This window comes from Lepidochelys olivacea, assembly GCF_965140295.1.
Source record: "Lepidochelys olivacea isolate rLepOli2 genome assembly, chromosome: 6".
NCBI classification, from domain to species: domain Eukaryota; kingdom Metazoa; phylum Chordata; order Testudines; family Cheloniidae; genus Lepidochelys; species Lepidochelys olivacea.
Genome location: NC_140416.1, coordinates 36592323 through 36607925, shown reverse-complemented (window position 1 = coordinate 36607925; position 15603 = coordinate 36592323). Strand labels below are relative to the sequence as shown.

The 15603-nt window shown below is 40.2% G+C and overlaps 1 protein-coding gene across 5 annotated transcripts in view; it reads left to right on the top strand.

The window, feature by feature from the left end:
• The window catches only part of HIPK3 (homeodomain interacting protein kinase 3), a 156261-nt gene that overhangs the window by 8665 nt on the left and 131993 nt on the right, over positions 1-15603 (top strand). The window contains exon 1 of one of the 5 annotated variants that reach the window (XM_084631652.1): positions 8003-8020. The exons of the other annotated variants lie outside the window; for them this stretch is intronic. The gene's annotated coding sequence lies outside the window, so the exon portion shown is untranslated. Of the gene's footprint in view, positions 1-8002; positions 8021-15603 lie in introns of those variants that run through there. 5 annotated transcript variants of the gene reach the window in all.

Below are 15603 nucleotides of genomic sequence, written 5' to 3'. Positions count from 1 at the left end.
TGAGGCACGGCGTGCCACAATAGTATATTGTGCTCCCTTTCTGCCTTGAGTGAATGTGTGTGTGTGTGTATATATTTTTTGGGGTGGCATAGAAATGATTCTTTAAGGCTCCCCAAAACTGGGCAATGTATAGCTGCAGAATCCACGGGCATCAAAAATAAACTCTGTGTTTGTATGTCTGGTGAGACTGATTAACCAGGGATTGTTAGGAAAAATTACCATGACATACTTCCAAACTTAGTGAACATTTTCCATATTTAAGGCTATTTTAGGAAATAAAAGGATTAGAAAAATAGCCTTTTAAAATATGGCTATGATTAGTATTGCTATTAAAATTTGCTCCACAATTGGGGGACTCACTTTGGCTCCCAACCCCCACAATTCCATGGTGTCCAAAAATAAGATGTTGTGTAAGTTGTAGTTGGGGCTAAACAAAACAGTTACGTTAATTTTGGCTTCGTTCAAAACACAGAGATAAAATGGGTGCTGGTAAAATGGATTAGAACAAAATTAGTAGGGGAAAATATTACTTTTTAGTTTCTAAGGAGATAGTATCAGATCTGTAGAAGTATGAATGCCCTTTTTAAAAGTAAAAGAATGAAGTAGAATGGTTTCTAAATGGTAAATTTCTCTGCAATGGGTAACCTATAGACTACTCATTGAAAATTGGATATATTGCTAAACCCCTCCCCATGAAACAATTCTTAATTTAAAATGTAATCTTTTAAAACTGATCACATCTCAGTCTCTCGTCCAATTAGTGATAAAATAAATCAGTAGTTTTGGAAAAGAAGATATTCATTGTGTGGTGTCACAGCTTTCAAACAATTAATGTGCCACTGTGGAATGATTTCCCATTTAATACCTCTTAAATTACTTTTAATTTAATGCGTGGTTTAACTTAATTTTCTATTTTGATTTATGTCTTTTCCATAGAATGTAGACTACTTGTTAGAGAATAGACAAGATACATGTTTCCATGAATATAACTTACTGGGTACACACATGAAAGCAGTGAAGTTATCCAAAATATATAGTAGAAATGTTATTGTCATGGAACTGAAGAGTCTCTGAAGTGTTCGTGGTTTTGAGGCAAACGAAGTATGGAACTTGGTGTTTTACAGACTTGTCTTGTGTTGTCACAAGGGTTTTTATCTTGGTTGCAATACTGAAAAGAACATGAACTGTAAAATAAGTGCTGATTTCATTTGTACAGTGCTCGTTATGAGGGATGATAAATAAACTCTTGCAATTAATGTCTAGGTTCCAGTATTGAAAAAACTTGACATAGAACAAAGAATAGATAAACTAAAGTTTTAAAATGTTTATTGTGACAAATAGCCATGCTTCACACTTAGTGGAATCTTTTTATTGCAGAGATGTTTTATATTAGAATCAGAGAAATCACTAAGGCCTTGATCCTACAAACTCATGCACATAGACAGAATGTGCCAGAATTCCTACACAGAGCTCTATTGAAGCCAGTGATGCTCTGCAGGGGAACAGGTATCTGTACATACATAGGAGCTAACAGAATCTGGGCCTAAAATGAGTATGTTATGTAAAATGCAACAGTTGTAGTGAAGAATTTAACTTTGAAATTTGACTCAACAAATGCAAATAGAAATGTAAAATAAGTTGTAGTTATAGGAAAAGTAATACATATCAACATTTTAAATCCACAATGAAATAAAAAACATTCCCCATTATAGGACCACAATAACCATTAGCTACAGGAAATCAATGAAAATAGACTGGATACAGTTTATTATAAAGTTATACCCTAAAATCTCAAAACAATTAAACCATCATTAAATCTAAGCAGAAATTTACGAACACCTTTCAGTGTCCTACGTAGTCTGTATTATATAGATTTTAATCTTAGTTCTTGATTAGAATTTAAATTTACCCAACACCTATTATTTTAAGGATTGAGCCTGCTGGCCTAAAAATGTGTGCCATTTCCCTCTCCCTTCATGGTATGCATATTTAACTTCTATTCAAACTTCTCCACCTTTACTCTTGGGGGAATTCTGCACCAAAAAAATAAAAATTCTGTGCACAATATATTAAAATTCTGCAAATTTTGTTTGTCAAAATAACACTACATAATCATGCCAGTTTCAATTATTTTGGTAATTTATTTCAAAATACCTGTCAGCCAGTATGTCTGTAACAATACAGGTTTCAGAGTAACAGCCGTGTTAGTCTGTATTCACAAAAAGAAAAGGAGTACTTGTGGCACCTTAGAGACTAACCAATTTATTTGAGATGAGCTTTCGTGAGCTACAGCTCACTTCATCAGATGCATGCCGTGGAAACTGCAGCAGACTTTATATATACACAGAGAATATGAAAAAATACCTCCTCCCACCCCATTGTCCAGCTGGTAATAGCTTATCTAAAGTGATCACCAGGTGGGCCATCTCCAGCACAAATCCAGGCTCTCTCACCCTCCACCCCCCCACACAAACCCACTCCCCTGCCGGCGACAGCCCACCCAAAGCGACAACTCTTTACACAACGTGCATGATAATAAAGTTGGGCCATTTCCTGCACAAATCCAGGTTCTCTCACCCCCCCCCCCCAAACCGTGTGGTTTTTGGGGTGGGGGGGTGAGAGAACCTGGATTTGTGCAGGAAATGGCCCAACTTTATTATCATGCACGTTGTGTAAAGAGTTGTCGCTTTGGGTGGGCTGTCGCCGGCAGGGGAGTGGGTTTGTGTGGGGGGGTGGAGGGTGAGAGAGCCTGGATTTGTGCTGGAGATGGCCCACCTGGTGATCACTTTAGATAAGCTATTACCAGCTGGACAATGGGGTGGGAGGAGGTATTTTTTCATATTCTCTGTGTATATATAAAGTCTGCTGCAGTTTCCACGGCATGCGTCTGATGAAGTGAGCTGTAGCTCACGAAAGCTCATGCTCAAATAAATTGGTTAGTCTCTAAGGTGCCACAAGTACTCCTTTTCTTTTCGTAACAATACAGACACACACAAAAATTCCCCCAGGAGTAGAGAGTTAAAGAAACCCTTATGACAATCCAGTTTCTGTTTCTCTGCTCCCACTCCCCGTAGAACCCAGCTGAGGGCCAGACATCACAACCTCTCCCTGCCCCCCACCCGCCCCCCGAGCCCAGCTATGGGGCCCAGCTGCAGAGCCCCTCCCCCCCCCCACCAGCCCAAACACCTGTCCCCCTACCTCTCAGAGCCCAGGGATCCAGAGGAAGAAACAGCCTGATGCTTGGTCCCAGGCTTGCGTGGAGTTTTGTGCATGCTGCTGTCTCCTTCCCTCAGGGGGTGCAGGGAACTACAGATGCTGGGAGCCCTCCAGCTCCTCCTCCCCCACCCCCGGCAGTGTCCACCAGGTGTGAGCAGGGCTCTGCCAGGCCCAGCAGCCTCTAGTGGTGACCAGCAGCACTACAGCCCATTTCTGTGGGGGAAAGGAAATTCTGCGTGCACAACATTAATTTCTGGAAGATTCTGCATTGTGCAGTGGTGCAGAATTCCCCCAGGAGTACACCCTCCATACACACCCTTCAGAAACCTCTTTGCAGGTCTTACTTTTTCCCTGACTGAAAAGTTCCTACTGCTTCTCTCCATGGCTTGGACAGGTTTTTCTGCTTGTCAGCTTCTTTACTGCTCCTGGATCCTCTGCAACTTTCTGCCCTTCTCTCTCCTATCACTCTGCTCCCTGTCTCCCTTTTCTCCTGTGAAAGAGTCAGTAGTTCTCCAGACCACTTGCTTGTCCACATTTCTGTTAGTTTTGGTTGAGGTTTTTCAAGCCTTGTTCTTGACCATATGAGCTATTTTCTTAAGATGAAATTCACCCATATAGGAGAGGGGCCTGCACAAAGTTCTATCCAGTCATTTGAGAATTTTTTATTTCAGTAGATCTGCTGTTTTAGGTGAATGAAGGATCAATTAATTTTTTAAAAAAGAGATCAGACTGATAAGTCTGCATGTAGATGCTCAAGCTAGTTCAGATCTACTGTTTGTGTTGAGGATAGCCTATGCTGATTCAGAGCCGGTGGCAGATATTTCATTTTTCTCCCTGTGCATCCTAGTTTATTGCTTGCAAGCAAAGGAAGAAAAAATAAGTTTGTTCATCCCATTTGTATTTGTGACTAAAGTCATATTGGGATCACAAGGTTTAGCTTTTGACGTGTGTACAGTATGAATATAATGATTTATGCCTTTGTGCTTTCTTTATTACTGTTGGTATAATTGACTTTCAGAAATAATTTAGGACACCACTAAGTCGTGAATTTCCTTTTTACATTTTATTAGTTCAACACTTCTTATGTTTAAAAAAAATAATTTTTATGTATTGAGACAATGGAGTTCTGACCAATTTCATTTGAACTTACATTGTCAGTAATTGAAATACTTTAAATATTTATATTGAATGTATATCAATCTTTTCCTATGAACTGAAATTGCATGATAGGAATGGCTCAAATCATTCTCCTCACCTAATTGTTTTGAATTCTAATTCTGTTAATAAAGAAGTCTAACCTTCTATCTAAGGACCTTAAAGGGCTGTACAGATACAAAGTCCTGTAACACTCCTTTGAGGTGGGAAAGTATTACTATACTTACTTACTAAGTGCGGAAACTGAGGTTGCATCTTGTCCATTTCCCCACAACAAGTCTGTTGCAAAGTTGGGAACAGAGCCCAAATTTCCTTATTCTCATTCTGTGCCTTCTCCTGATTGTTTATCAGTTTTTGCCTTCCAATTATTAGAATTTTATATTGAGATAAGTGCAGTATATCATCTGTGTAGTACTACTCTTGAGCTTGAAATGATGTTGGTCCCTTCCAATACCCCTCTCCTCTCCACCCCAACTCGTGGTTGCATGCCACCTCCTCTCATTCTTAGCTTGCCCTCCTTATTATCTTCCAGTCAGTTCTTTCAATGAATGAGCTTTATGTAGGAGCGTCATCTCTTCACCTGCTGTTCTGGCTCTTTTACCTGCTCAGTGCTTATCCTGCATTGAGTATCCTTTTATGTCTCTCCCTGCATTCCAGTCAGGTAGGAGTGTATGTGTTCAAGTATTTCCTGACCCTGGAGCTTTTTCAGGCTCTTCTGGTTCAGCACCACTAAGTTACAGGCCTCCATGGATTTGGGAGGAAACTAGACTCTATAGCCTTTGATTTTACTCTAGATATTTATTTGCTCTTGTCTCAGAAGCTCAAAGTGCCTTTATGGAGTTAGAGGAATGATAGGGTTGGATAAATGACAGCACAAAAGCAGATCTCCGTGGGATGGGATCTGTTGTGTCCCTTTACCCTTCCACCAATGGAAATGGAGGGTATAATGTGGTCCATTTGTTTTACAGTGTCTCAGGATTCTTCCATCCATCTCTTTCTTTCATGAGTGTGGGAATTCACCTTCATGTACCTGTTCTTTCAATTTGGGGCAGAAGCTGCATAATTTTCTTAGAGTAAAAACTTAAGAAAATTTAAAGTACAGTAGAAGTATAAATGAATATAATCCCCTCTATTCATTTGGATAACTACTGTTATCTTGAATAGCCAGCAGGCTTGCATGCAGAGGAGGATGTGTCCAGAAGCCTGGTATTTCTTCAGTTTAAAAATATACTTTTATATCAGTGGTTCTCAACCTGAGGACCCACATTTTGATTTAAAATTTTTTGCGGTCCCCCAAGCCTCCCACTCAGCCCCAGGCTCTGCCCTCACTCCACCCCCGCCTCTCCTCTTCCCACCCCTCCCTCAAGCGCACCTCCTCCCTGCTCCTCCCCTCCCTCCCAGTGCCTCCCACATGCTGCTGAACAGCTGTTCCATGGCTTGCAGGAGGCACTGGGAGGGGGAGGAGTTGATCAGCGGGGCTGGAGGCCCAGGACATGACTTGCGAACCCCCAGAGAAGTCCGTAGACCCCAGTTTGAGAAACTCTGCTTTATATAACATTGTGACCAATACCACCCCAACTCAATGTCTTGCTTGGTCTTTCTTGCTTCCCCCCTTGTGTTACCATCTGGCTGTAGCAACTGAACACATCTGTGAGATGATACATCTGTTTATGCCCCTTGACCAAAAATGAGAGGATGGTGTAGTTTCCGGAAAGTGTTTACTCTTCAGTACTTCTCCTTACAGGTTACAAGGTTCTCTTCTTTTTGGGGACCTCTGAATGAAATTACCCATACAACAGTAATCTTAAAAATAAGATTGATTTCAAACAGGAAATAGCTATTTACCTACTATCTGGGTTTACATCTTCCAGAAGCTAAACTTAAATAAGGCATTTTTAAGATAGTTACAGAGAGAAAAGAAAAGTGAACAACGTACATCTCTTGAAAGCAATCTGCTCTCTGACCTTTTGGTCAGGTTGTCATGATTGCTTGATGTCCAGAGACACATTTTTCTTGCTGTATCCAGAGATCTTTTAGGATTTGTCACATTTTGTTTTTGTATCAATTTAATTCTGTCAGTTTAGAAACAGCATCAAGTTAAATCAGTACAATCCTTTAGTGTAGACAGTTATACCACTATGTAGGAGCTCATGTCAGTATGTCTTATTTTCATAAAATTGTGAAATAGGCAATACTTCTATCAGCACCTTTCTACCAGTATAACTGTGTCTATGCTAGGGATCACACTGATTTAACTATCTGTTTTATAATTAAATTGATACAAAAACTATTTGGAAACCACTCATAATAAAAGATAGAACTGAATTATGCCTTTTGAAAATTTGCAGTGAGTTTAAGATAGGGGATAACATACTAAGCTGGTGTCTTGTACAGTGTTTTAAAATATAGTGTAACAGTAAGCTGTCTGTAATGGATGGTAATTGGAACCTTGTATTTGTTAGCAAATATAGTATCTGGAAAAATCTGTTTAGCTATTTAGTAATATTGCACAACAAAATGGTTTTAACAATTATGATTTAGAATTAGATGCTCACTAATAAAAAAAATTGTCTGAAAGACGTTAGAAAACAAGTTTTTGTTAAAGTATAACTACTGTTTTAGCTTTGTAGCATGTGGTTAAGCTTTGCATATTATCATGGTTTCTGCCACAGCAACAGTAACTTGTACCTGATTATTACTGTAACTGTATATTAAGTAACTGTTTATACTTTAGTCAATGCAGTTCTAAAATAGTGTGAAGAGTTTCTTGAACATTCATGCATAATATTCAGCAATATAAGTTTTCTTTTTTTCTGGGATGGGGAAATCAAATGTCATTAAGAAGTTAATAATTAGTGTTGTAAAACTTGGAACAGTCCATGCTTTTCAAGGTTGTCACAAAGACTGCCAAGTTTACCGTTCTTACAAACTTTCTAAGCCTTTTGGAAGACTGCAAAAATAATTGTAATAGACTTTGGGATCCTCTGAGCTTCCCTACAACAACTAGTACAGAAGCTGACAATATAATGTATTCCATTTCATAGAGTAAAAAGTTTGAGAGTTGCATGTGAAGTTTCTGTAGAATTTTAAACTTGGTGTGAAGTTGTGAGAACTGTGTACTATTCTATCTCCTGTTTCTCTCTTTTTGTTAATTTGTAAACCTGGAGAGAATTCCTCTTGTGCTCCTGAACAGAACATATGTGAACATGTGACTCTCCCAGTTCATTTGTTATGAACATGTAGACTGTGTTTTGTATGGTCAAAACTCTCTGCCTTCCTGTAATTTGACTATTTGTTTAGTAGAATGGCCAGTCCGGTCCTTTCCTCTCAGTTTGGCTCTCAGCCGGCACCTCTCTGCTTCATACCCCAAATCCTTCTGTCAGGGAGACCCAGTTCTGAAGCCTGCTTTCTTTTGTTTTATTTCCTTCAGTTAGAGGCCCTCCCTCCAGACTTATTGTTTCTGGCAGGTGTTGTGGGACAGGGTAAATGTTAGCTCCTGTTTCCAATAGAGATCATTAACTCTTTTCTGCCTTGCTCCAGTGTGGACTTGTCCTACCCTATTACATTTGAACCTGAGGATGAACTGTGGAGATTAATTCAATTTGTGCATGCCAGTGCCACAAGAGATGATCTGTGTGCTGGAATATAGGTATGATTCTCTAGCAGGGGAAGAAGACTATACAAATGTGAAAGCAGAGGTGAATGGGGTATACAGACAGAAGGAAGAGTAATAAAAACAGGAGGGAAGGGGCAAACAGACTGAGAACAGAAGCAGTTCTGTTGGCTTAGTGACAGTTAATGAGAAATGTTGGGTTTGAGAGTGATGTGGACAGCTTCTCTAGTAACCTGAAACACTGGGTGGCTGATGAGGGTATCTGAGCAAGGGAAGGGGTTCTAAAAAAGGGTGGATGCTAGTTTAAGTAACTGTGAGAGAAGAGATGTGTCAAGGTTCAGTGAAACTCGTCTAAAAAGAGGATAAAAAATGGACACTGACTGCATGTAGGAGGAAGTACATTCTAGTGTTTAGAGAAGAAACAAACAAGTCTTTGCTCCTGTTAGTAGTCTCAGCAAGAGGGTCCACGTGAACGTGAGTCTGACTCCTGCAAGGTTTCTGCGTGGAGTTCTGCAACAGGCTGATGTGGGCATTGTACACAATTCTACTAACAACAGTATATAGACATTTCCTTTCTTCCCCTTACCCTGTCTTGTCCACAGGTGCATAGGTATGGCCTTTTTGGTCAGAATCTGAACCAAGTTTGTTTTTTTGCCATACTCTACTGACTGTCTAGGTTATGGTTCAAGATTTCAAGTAGTGCTACTGTTTTCAAAGCAGTTTGCTCCCAGCCTTGTGTTTTGGTTGACATTACTTTTCCTTGATAAAATAGATTTGAACAACAAAGGCTGTGGTTGAGTTACTGCTGAGTGCTTAATGGCTCCCACATTAGCCTAGAGTTTCTCAGTGTGGATTGTTTTAAATTGCCAAGTGGAAAGCCTCAATTTAAATAATCAATTTTAATCAACTTTTCCATTTGTACTTGTTTTCTAAGGAAAGGTGCATTCTCAATGGTTGAGATAACCATTAAAACATAAGGATTTACAACTAAACTGAGCCTTTACTCTAGAGATGGTACATCTTTGTTACCTAGGAGGGTACCCTATCACTATGTACATTTATTTAAGCAATTATATAGTTTACTATTTTCAGATACATATTAATTGTACATTTTTAATATGTTGGAAAATGGTGAATGATATAACTCTTATTTATACTATTGTGCCATATTTATAAAGGTTGACCTTCAAATTTAGATGGCTTTTCCCCAGATTTTTTTCTATCTATAGAAAAGCAGCCTTTGACTTTAAAGTTTTTGATAGAGGCTAATGAATTCGGCATATTTATTTTTTACTTAAATGTTCTAAGAGATTATAATTTTTAGGCCATACATAAATAATATTAAATTCAGATTCCATTTTAAAGAAGTTTATTTTTAAAAAGAAAAACGTATAATTTAACAATAAAAATCCAATTTTTACTCACCCTGCTGATGCTGCAATATCACTCTTTAATCTGCTGCTTTGTGAAGCAGTTTGGGGATCCTTGGATATGATTAGTTAGTTAGTGTTTTGAAAATGGAAGACATTATGTAAGTACTAAGTTGTATAATTAAATAATTACTTGATATGTTTGTAAGGAAGGTGCTGAATAAATGTTATGATGGAAGCTAGTAATGAAAACTAAATTCTGTTCTATACTGACACCATAAAGATGACTTGCAAGAAGAAACACGGGTTTATGCTGCATGCATGTAAAATATATATATATATTTTGCTTTTTGATGTATAAAGAAGGCCTAACATGTTTAAAAACTTTTTTTTTTCTTGCTCGACTTTTATCCTAGAGACAGGACTTGACATTCTTGAGGATTTTCAGGTTAAAAAAAACTTAAAACTTTCAGACTTTCTTTATACGTAACAAAGAAAGGTGTGTATGGGGAGTGGGGAAGAATAGAACAAATAATTTTTCTCTTTCCTTCACAGGGCACCTTTCAATTTCTAGTTTATTAGTATGCTTGAATAGTTGCATTTATGAAAAATCTCAATTATTTCTAGAATGCTCTTTTTAAAAGATCATGGTGTTTAACATTTTTTTAAATTATGAAGTTAAATTTTCTCCACTTTATACTTAATTAACCTCATGGTCATGCTACCTATTTAAGTCAGCCTTCATTGTGTAAAATATTTGTGGAAAAATAAGTTGAATTTATAACACTGTTTTCTGACTGATATTTTGTACTGATTGCATTACACATTCCAGCAACTACAACAAAAAAATCAGTATCTTATTTACTGTTCAAACTTTGAAATAGTTTTCTAAGTTACATGAATCTATTTAACAGTGAGCCATGCTGATATGTTTAGTCAGTATATTCTCTAGATTCTTTGTTACAGTACAGCTGGAAAGTTGAACAGACCTTGGAATTCAAAACAAAATACTCTTTCCTGCATATAAGAGGGTGACAGCTAAACCTAATGAAAGAAGTCAAGTTAGTAAATTTTATACAGTAACTCCTCACTTAACGTTGTGGTTATGTTCCTGAAAAATGCGACTAAGTGAAACTATGTTAAGCGAATCCAATTTCCCCATAAGAATGAATGTAAATGGGAGGGTTAGGTTCCAGGAATTTTTTTTTTTTTTTTGCCATACAGTACAGTACTATAGTTGGGAGGTGCCCCCACCTTACCCCACACAGGCACAGCCCACTGGCACTGGAGACAATGAGGCCAGCAAGGAGGCTGAAGGTTAGGAGAAGCATGTTGTGCAGCAGCGGCGGCAGCTTCCCCTACTCTGCAAGCACCAGGACAGGGGGCTCAACCCTCAGCCCACCCACTCCACTCCTTCCCCCAAGCCCCCACCCTTAACCCACCTCTTCTTTTCCCCCTCCTCCTTTACTCCGCATGCGGCGTCCTCACTCCTCACCCCTCCCTCCCCTGCCTCCTGCCCGCGGCAATCATCTGGCTTGCAGTTTTCTGGAGGGAGTGTGGAGGAGCGAGGACACAGCATGCAGGCTCCCCCTCCCTCCAGAATGCTGCAAGCCAGCTGATTGCTGTGCGGGGAAGTGGGGGAAGGCGCTCATCTGTGGGGTCTGCTGGCAGGTGGGAGGCACTGTGGGGGGGCCGTAGGGGAGCTGATAGGGGGGCTGCCAGCTGTGGACAAAGCAGGCAGCCAAACGATATTATAGCGAAGCATTGCACAACTTTATATGGAGCATGTTCTGTACTTGAGCAGGGACGTAAGATCGAAACAACTTTAAGCGAGAGGACGTTAAGTGGGAAGTTACTGTACTGAGTTTTTTAAAATATGCACACTTGCATACAGGGAATACTGAGAATTTTAGTAACTATTAATGGATTGATGAAAAGAGTCTACAAAGGCCACCACTGAAGCCCCACTCATAAGAAGGGCCATACTGGGTCAGACCAAAGGTCCATCTAGCCCAGTATCCTGTCTTCCAAGAGTGGCCAATGCCAGGTGCCCCAGAGGGAATGAACAGGTAATCATCAAGTGATCCATTCCCTGTCGCTCATTCCCAGCTTCTGGCAAACAGACTAGGACACCATCACTCCTGCAAACATTTATGCCTGTGTTTGGACTGGGGCCAAAGATATATTTAAAATCTTATGGTTTAGCATAATTTCACCAGTAAATCTACTTTCTGGAACAATTCCTCTACTTTTATTATTTAAACAATTTTGGAACATGTTGTAGCATCTGCAAAACCCTACAGCAACCCTGAATTGCTACTAAAATCCAATAAACTGTTAGGTGGACTGCTGAAAAAGACACTTATCTCAACAGCTTTGGAGTTGATATAGGCTGAAAAGAACAGGTTTCAGAGTAACAGCCGTGTTAGTCTGTATTCGCAAAAAGAAAAGGAGTACTTGTGGCACCTTAGAGACTAATAAATTGGTTAGTCTCTAAGGTGCCACAAGTACTCCTTTTCTTTTTGCTGAAAAGAACAGAACTTCACATGAGAAATTACATAGAGTACATATAGCCAACATTTGCTGAAATACTGGATGCAGATTTGAGACACGGGTTTCTTCTGACTGATTTTGACCTATATATGTGAATTGTCTGGCAAAAAAAAAAAAATTTCCCTGGAACCTAATCCCCCCCTTTACCTTAATTCTTATAGGGAAATTGGATTCGCTTAACATCGTTTCGCTTGAAGTCACATTTTTCAGGAACATAACTGCAACGTTAAGCAAGGAGTTACTGTACTTTGGTAACAAAAATCAAACTCAAACTCAAGTCAAAAAGTTGATGATAATAGCCTCAAATGGCTGGACCATGGCTGCTCGTTAGCAATCTGGGAGTCTGGCCACAGATGATCACTCAGACCTAGGGCATTGCCGTCGGGAATCCCTCTTCCTACTGGCATGTCTTTTTGGTAGATAGAACGTTAGAGGCATAGAGTTTGAGGAGATATATGAAATCATTTTAGTGTCTCAAAAGAAGACTGTCAGACTTAGTTTGGGTGGGAGAAGCTTGTGTTTTGGTGCAAAAAGGTTTGTGTGGATTTTTTTAAATACCACATGCACAGAAACTGCTTAACTACCACCTTCACTCTTCTAAGATAAACATGACATTTTCTTAATAGACAGTTAGTAGCTATTTCAGTCTCTCATGAATGCATCAAAAGTATATCAGATTATCTGCAGTCCCTTGTAACATGCTTTGTGTAGGGCTTGACGCATTAAACATTTTTTAAAAAATCCCCACAGATATTGTACGACACAATACTTTTTGAGCCAGTTTGAGAGATTAAGTTTTGTACATCTCGATTTTTTTCTAGAGGCACTGTTTTGAGTCCCCAGAGTGGTGAACTTCAGGCTGTAATGACTGGTCCACCTTGCACTATTGTCCACAAGGTTAAGATGATGCTGCAGACTTGTTTTGAAGGGCTGGCTTCTCCAGCTGAGCTGTTTGACACTAGACTGAAGGGGAAGTGGAAAGAGTGAGTTTGTGTCCCCTTGATACTCCTGGGCTGGTTTCCAGTTGCAATTTATAGCAGCTCATGTTGCTCAGAATTGTGCTGAGTGCCAGTGGATCCTAGAAACCAGCATGACTGTAGAGATTTGACAAGCATTTGGGGTTCCCTAGAAACATTCTCTGTGTTGGGATGCAGTATGTGTGTAGCTATATCAGCTCTAGACTAATCAAAGATTCCCCTGTGTTAGGGGAGTTCTCCACTGGCTGGATCTTTGCCCTAATATGCCAGAAAATGTTGCCCTTCATTTCTTCCAAAGTTGGCAATAAACTTGCATCGTAGTAAGCTAATTACCATGCCATTGTTTTTTTTCCCCCCACCAGCATGCCTATGTTGGCAAATTGCTTTTCCACAAGCTTGATGTGACAAGGTTTATGGTTTTTATCTGGAGTGTATTAGAGCCCTTAGATTGTCGTCCTCCCTGCTCTCTTTCACTTCAAGCCAATGCAGTAGTTTCCGCTATTAATGAGCGAACCTTGTCTAAGTGACTACCTGTCTCTGTCTCTCACTGTTACAGTTTGACAGGTCTGTAGCTTGAATGTCATGTCAAGGCTCATCCCATTTGGGGCAGAGCAGCTTGAGTGGCTAATCAGGACTGTTTCTATCCAGGAGATTAGCAAAGCAGCTTCATGATTGTTTCTGTACATGTTTATAAAGCATTATTGCTTAGATTAGTAATCCAAGCAAGAATCCAGGTTTGATATCAGTATTACAGAACCTATTCTACCTTGAGGGATGCTCAAATTCTTCCAACACCAAACACCTTTTAGATGTATCTAAAGGCAGAGCAGGGATGTGGGTGGTGGGTTCATGTTGAGAAGTGGTATAGTAGGGAAATAGAGCTGAGTTATATGAGAGAGCATGTGGAAATGAAGTTTGAAGTGAGGGTGCACTGAGGACCTACACTGAGAGAAGCAGAAAGGAGCTCTGTTCTTATGAACCTGAGGTGGTTCACTAAAGATCTCTGCTGGTGTGATGAACTGGAATGGAGTTCTGCTTCAACTGGAGGCTTCCCCTAGCCCGTACGTGTATACCTTCAACATTCTCTCCCATCCACTCATCAGGTCCCCAGGTTTACTGTACATGGCTTCTCATCCTATCTGCTTTTACTCCCTATGGTGTTTCTGGGGATTGGGCAGCTGTGGTCTTGGTGGGTGGGGTTACTGTGGGTGTGGAAGATAGGGACAGAAAGTGGGGATGTATGGAGGCAGGGATCCATCCATGCTTCTCCCCCTTACAGCTCTGGAAGAGGTATTCATCCTCTTCACATGTAGTCCACAGGTTGTCCACCAGTGGTAAAAAGTGTCTGGTGACAAGAGGAGAGGAGATACATTAGGGGAGTCTAAAGTCTTCATAGCCATCTGTGGCTCCTAGCTTCTCATGTGGAGAAGTCTTTCACGCACCAGTGCTTTATGCTGAGGCACTTTGTTCCCAGGTGCTACTGCCTGAGTTTGCTAAGGAGCCAAGGCAGCAGTACTGATTTGTCTGTGTAAAGATACTGATTTGTCAGTGCGTAAGAGACAGAGATCCCGTTCTACACCAGCTTTGTCTCATTCCCAGCCTAGGGCCCCCACATCCTTCAGACTTCCCCTCCTATCCCAGTATGGCTCAACAAGTTATGTGCAGAGCACAGCTGGTGAGCTAGCAAGACATAGAGTGTTGAATCTGAGCAGGTCTGTGAGCACATCTTAGTGAAACCCAGGTTATCCTGAATGAGGAGGACAACTTTTGTGCTTAATTTCAAAACTTCAAAGTGGCTGGTGTGACAGACTGTCGATGTCCTGCGATACCTTGAATAAACTTTATTGAATTGTTGAACCCTACTGAAGTAAGGTTAGTACCTTTGTGGTATATTGTACCAAATGCAACCGTGTATATGTTATTGTGGCATTGTTTGTAGAAAAGTGGAATGCTAATGTACTACTTCCGTTATCATCCCCTTGAAGCCACCCCACTGGAGAGGCAAGCATATAGTATTTCAGACTGGTTTCAGAGTAGCAGCTGTGTTGGTCTGTATTCACAAAAAGAAAAGGAGTAGTTCCGGCACCTTAGGGACTAACCAATTTATTTGAGCATAAGTTTTCGTGAGCTACAGCTCACTTCATCGGATGCATTCAGTGGAAAATACAGTGGGGAGATTTATATACACAGAGAACATGAAACAATGGGTGTTACCATACACACTGTAACGAGAGTGATCACTTCAGGTGAGCTATTACCAGTAGGAGAGCGGGGTGGGGGTACCTTTTGTAGTGATAATCAAGGTAGGCCATTTCCAGCAGTTAACAAGAATGTCTGAGGAACAGTGGGGGATGAGGGGCAGAATAAACAAGGGGAAATGACCCATCCACTCCCAGTCTCTATTCAAGCCTAAGTTAATTGTATCCAGTTTGCAAATTAAATTCCAATTCAGCAGTTTCTCGTTGGAGTCTGGTTTTGAAGTTATTTTGTTGAAGAATTGCCACTTTTAGGTCTCTGACCAAGTGACCAAAGAAATTGAAGTGTTCTCCAACTGGTTTTTGAATGTTATAATTCTTGACGTCTGATTTGTGTCCATTTATTCTTTTACGTAGAGACTGTCCAGTTTGACCAATGTACACAGCAGAGGGGCATTGCTGGCACATATCACATTGGTAGATGTGCAGGTGAATGAGCCTCTGATAGTGTGGCTGATGTGATG